Raw genomic sequence first — 6,000 nt, 5'->3', positions numbered from 1 at the left:
AACCTTGAGAGAGTCTGAGAGCGTTTGGGATTCAAAGGCGGCGGGTCAGGTGGAAAATGAAGGAATTAGGGTAAGTCGTTTGGTTTAATTATGGAAGGGTGGGTTATGGCCGTCGATCTTGAATGATCAATGGTCCAGATTTGGAAAGGTAGGTGGGAATCGGGTAGGGTCATTTAGATTGGGTTATGGGTTGGGTCAGGTTAAAAAGTGGGCCGGTCCGATTGGGGTTGGGATTGGGTCAAATGGTGGTTAAAATTGAAATATAAAAGGGGCTGTAATTGAAATAAATGAAGCTATATATTAAACGGACATTTCTTCCCTTTTTATTTTATATAAAATAATTAAAAAGATTTTTAAAACAGATTAAAAGCATTGAACTAATTAATAAGGTATATTTATTAATTTAAAAATACTGGAAATAATTTAATAATAATGAAATGCCGTTAATTGTAAAATAGGCTATAATTGCAATTACATGCAATTTAGCTTTTAAATATCAAATAAATTTGTAAAAATATACAAAAAATAACCTTACTTATATTTTGGTGTAAATATAAGAAATAAATAAATTATTCACCAAAAATGATAATTTTGGGAATAATTATTGAATTTTGCACTGCTAAAATAGACAATAAATTGGTTTTGAAAGTCTTTAGAGATTTAAGAAAAATACAAAAATACTTGGGCATGCTTATGTATGCATATATATGTTATTTTGAAAGTATTTTGAGTGTAAAAAAATACTTAGGAAAAAATTGGGTATCAACAGTAGCTAACGGGTTAAAGAAAGAACAAACACGGCCTAATAAGTGCGCGGTTATTAGTGGGCCAACAAATCTAATGGTGACACCACTTTTGACGGATCTTTATCAGCTTACTATGGCCTATTCTTATTGGAAAGCTGGAAAACACGATGAACGAGCCGTGTTTGACTTGTTTTTTTTCCGAAAGAATCAATTTGGTGGTGAATACACAATTTTCGCTGGATTAGATTATCCCAACAAGAAAGACAATTCATTTTATGATTTAACATTAGTATCCTTATCCTTAAACAAGTCGTTCAACCGATTAAAACAAATGTCAGTAACATGAATTACATAATGGGAAAAGATCAAGTATCTCAATTCGAATTCCTCTTCAAATAAACTACATGACCTTAAACTTTTCTAAGAGAGACAAGTGCAAGCATTAAGATCAGACTCATGAACTTTCAGATTTAGCCTTAAACTCAAATTATGCTCACAATCCTTTAAATGCTTGAGAATTTATGTGTGAAAATAGGCAACACCAAACTAACATGCCATTAAAATCAACTTTGAAATGGCCTGGAACTCTTTCACTATTTAATGAACAATCAGTATCCATCACATGATTACAACTCTATTGCAATGACAAGCATGTCATGACAATCCAAACAAATAACAACACAACTAGAAGAGGCCTAATACAGCTAACACCATTTCACGTGAGGGAATACAACCCTTTAACACCAATTGACTTGAGATTTCTTAATAGATTTAATACTTACTGAATGAATGAATACCATACATAGTTCAATTACAAATTCCACAATACTACTACATTAAATCGAGAACCTTAGATAACCAGTATTGCTTTTAAAGAAAGCAGAATAAAAATGGAAAGGAAAAGGAAAAGAAGCAATTAGGAGATCTGCAACAGAACTTCACAACATATTATTCCTTAAGTTCAATTCACAACCAAGGGGTTACAAGATAGAGTACCTGGATTTCAAAACCAAAGCAGAAAGGGATAATTCAGTAGCAAGATTAACCACAGCAACAAAATGAGCCTTCAAAACACCCTCGAATCCCAGCAGAATCCAAACCAGTTTTTAAAAAGATTCAACTTATTCATCTCAAACCCAGAATGGAGCAGAAAATGATTCAGAGAATGAAAACTTTGAGATGCAATTTCAATAGAACAGTATTTTCAGAAATGTTTTAGCTGTGTCTTTTTGGAATTTCTTTCTCTCAAAATCTTTTTAGTATTTTTCAGAATTATTTTCTCTGTATTTCAGAGTCTCTCTTCTAACTCTTTGTATTCTTCAGCCTTTTATAAGCAACCAATTAGTGCACTCCCCATTACGAGTGTCCCTTCCCTATTTAATTATCCCCACTGACTTAGTTTCTAAATAAATCAATTAGTGCCATTTCCATTACCAATCCCCTTTTCCATTTTAATTATCTCCACTAGCCTAGTGCCTTTAATTAATTCAGTAATGCAATTTCTACCCTACCACTATTGAGAAACTTCCTTAAGTTAGGTAAATACTTGAATTAAACTTACACTAATCAATTCTTATCAACAAGAAATTAATTAAATTATCAAATTAATGTTAGTTAAATCGACTAAATGATTAACAAGATATGACTGATAATACCATTAAGGAAACAAATAACATATTCACAATCAACAAAACCCATGGACGGAAGCTATTTTAAATCTACGGATTAGTCGAGTTTCAATTGAAATCGACCAGAAAAAGAAAAAGAGATGAGGAAGGATGAACAACACAAAATATTACTAATCGAGAATAAATAATAAACTCGGAAAACTTACCGGCCAGGTTTGAACTTAGAATTGGTACTCTGAATCAACCTAAAATAATACCAAACGTTTGTTCTTGGTGAAGAACAAATGAGCGTCATTATTTTGTGATGAAACAGGCTTGAATAAGCCTAGAAATCCAACAAAATGACTTTTCATGCACTGGTCAGAATTTAGGGTTCTAAGGCTCGAACTCAGATTCGATATTCGAAGAGTTCTAGACGGATTCGAAGGAAACTGAGCAGATATTTGGATTGAGGGGGTTATGGAGGTTATGGGGTGTAATTTTGGAAGGGATTGGACGCTGGACGCCATCGTAGGCGATTTCCGGCGGGCGGCAGGCGGTGGTTTAGGGCGCGGCTAAAAGGGGGGTCTCTAAGAGATGGTGAGAGACGAAGAGGTAGGAGGGTTTGGTTTGGGTAGGGGTAAGGGTTTTGGGTATATTAAATTAGCGAATTATTTTGGGCCGTTGGATAATTGGAATCCAACGGCTCAGATTAGTTCATTAAACGAAACGGGGTCGTTTGGAGTAGCACTGGGGCGGTCCGGGTATCGGAGTGACGAGTCGGGGTCAGGTTGGGTCAAGGCTTTGGGACCGTTTGATCAAGTTAATTTCAATGGAACAGATTGAAACGCCTGAAACGGCGTCGTTTGGTTAAGGCTGGAGACGGGTCTGGGCTATTTGGGCCAGTTCGAATGGGTTTGGACGGTTTTCTGATGGGTTTTGGACTGGTTTTGTGTTTGGTCTGGGGATTTTGGCCCATGTCTAATTTCCTCTCTTTTATTAATTCTTTTTCTTTTCTTTTCTTCCTTTTTCTTTCAAAAATTAAAACTTAAAAATCCTAAAAAATCCAAATTATCAAAAAATACTAATTATCTCTAAATAATAAGATCACACATAATTAATACCAAATTAAAAGAAAATCGCAAAATTTGACATTAAACACTAAAATGCAAAAATACGTTTCTTTTTGTGAATTTTTCATTTTTGTAAAACAACATTTTACTAAATTAGCCAAAAAATGTAAAATCAAATCCTAAGTGCAGATGCTATATTTTTTGTATTTTTTTAATGCATTAATAAAATTAAATATGCACACAAAAATATGCAAACAATCAGGAAAATCGCACAGTAATTCCTAGAATAACACATAATTAAAGAAAAGACCTAATTTTGGGAATTCTTTTGGAGTAATTCGTGTGAGGCAAAAATCACGTGCTCACAGCTGCCCCTCTTTGCCCGGAAACATGAAGAATTTTCGTGCAAAGATAAAGTGAGCGGATACAAGCGATTTTTGCCCGTTTGAATACTCCGTGGGAAGCATTTTTGAAAGATTTGACCGAACCTCTGCTTCAAAGGTTTCCTACATATCCTTAGCTATAAAGGAATCAGGTCAATGTAGTTCGGGAAATTTCAATAGCTAAGACTACCATAAAGCTGTGATTTTACTGTTGTTGCTACTGTTGCTACTGCTTACTGACCTCCTTATTACACCATGACAAAAATAAAGAAGCTAGACTAAAATATGATCTATGCATTATAAAGATCTATTCTATACTTCTCAAGCTTGATCTTGTGATTCTTGTTGCCTCATTGACTTGTATTTTCCAGCGGAAGTTCCTTTGCTGCTGACTTGAATTGTATTTTTGAGATGCTTTCTCTTTCCTCCAGGCGAGCACCTCATTGCTGAACCTTTAAACGTCTTCCTTTGACCATTGTTGCCTATCCTCTGTTCTACAGGCGGGCTCCTGATTACTTGAAATTTGAATTGTATTCCCTTGTTCTCCAGGTGGGCTCCTGATTGCTGAAACTCGAAATGTATTCCCTTGTTCTCCAGGTGGGCTCCTGATTGCTGAAACTTGAAATATGTTCCCTTGTTCTCCAGGTGAGCTCCTGATTTCCGATACTTCAACTGTTGTTCCTTGTTCTCCAGGTGGACGCCTGATTGCTGATACTTCAACTATTGTTCCTTGTTCTCCAGGTTGACGCCTGATTGCTGATATTCCAACTGTCTTTCCTTGTTCTCCAGGTGGATGCCTGACTGCTGAATCTTTAACTGCTTTTCCTTTGGCTTGTTCTCCCTTGTTCCTCTAGGTGGGTGCCTGATTACTAATACTTATGTCAGTCTTCCTCGAAACTTGATTTGTTTTCCCTTGTTCTCCAGGTGGGCTCCTGATTACTTGATCCTAAACTGCTTTTTGTCCTTAACGTCCATGTTGCTCTTCCATGTTCTTCAGAGGGGTATCTGAACAAAATAGACAAAACAAAAGAAAATTTTCTGCCCCAGTTTGGTAATCGGGTGCATCTGTAAGTGTTAATTGAACCCTTTTACTAAATATCTTTAACAATCTGCCAGCTATATCCCATTATCCAGGAGGGTCCTGAAAATCTCTAGCAAGTTTTCAAAGCTACATTATATTTTTTAGGGGTATGATTTCCGTCGAATCTTGTTACTTAAGTCAGTCTTAAAGCTACATCCCATTATCCAGGAGGGTCCTGAAATTTCGAATTAAAGCTTATCTTACGAATGACAATTTCAATGCTAAACTGTACTCTCTTATAACAACACTTACTTATCTAATTGAATGTTTAAAGTTACGTCTCATTATTCAGGTAGGTCCTGAAAACTCTTATGCGAACTTGAAGCCAATTTATATTCCTTTTGGTTCACATTTGTCCTATATTTACTACTTATGATTGTTTTGGATTTTATCCTAGGTCCCATTTTCTAGGAGGGTCCTGAAAATTTCTAATTGAGTCTTGTCTTAAAAACGAAAACTTCAAACCAACTTATATTTTCACAAAGTAGAGCTTATGCTAGATATTGTACTCATAAATATTTCGAATTAAAGCTAAGTCCCATTATCCAGGAGGGTCCTGAGAATTCTGCGATCAAACCTGCATGGTACTTGTTTTCCTTACAGGGTGCTTCCTAAAACAAATGCCATCTTTGCCCCTGTTTCAAATCAAAGAAAATCTTGTTAGTTTAAAACGTGGCGGTTAGTTGTGGCATTCTTGCTGGGAGTGATTTTCTCTTTGCCATACTTTGCTTCGTCCGACTGCCTTGAACTGGTCAAAAAGACTGTTTTGACCTTCTGACTGATCCTTGAATGCAGGATCCCTCAACTGTTATTCTCCCCCCGACCTTTCTGCCTGAACCCGTACATCTCCCATGACATTACTGAACCATTCCACCGATATAACCTTTGCTTACACCCTATGTCCCACTTTTCATCATATTATCTCCGGTATTTTGCTTTGTGCAATTTTGAATCTGGTAGTACACTTTGACATTCCTTCTTATTTGTTGAAACAAGGCTAACCTTGGAAGAGCTTTAGAAGAGTAAAATTAACAGTAATGAAATGCAAAAATTTTGAGAATTAAGAATAAAGAAGAAAATTCAAATTTGGATGACTGTTGGAGATAGGAA

Source organism: Nicotiana tabacum, chromosome 10 (genome assembly GCF_000715075.1).
Source record: "Nicotiana tabacum cultivar K326 chromosome 10, ASM71507v2, whole genome shotgun sequence".
NCBI lineage: Eukaryota > Viridiplantae > Streptophyta > Magnoliopsida > Solanales > Solanaceae > Nicotiana > Nicotiana tabacum.
The sequence above is the reverse complement of the archived record's forward strand: the minus strand, read 5'-3'. Positions refer to the sequence as shown.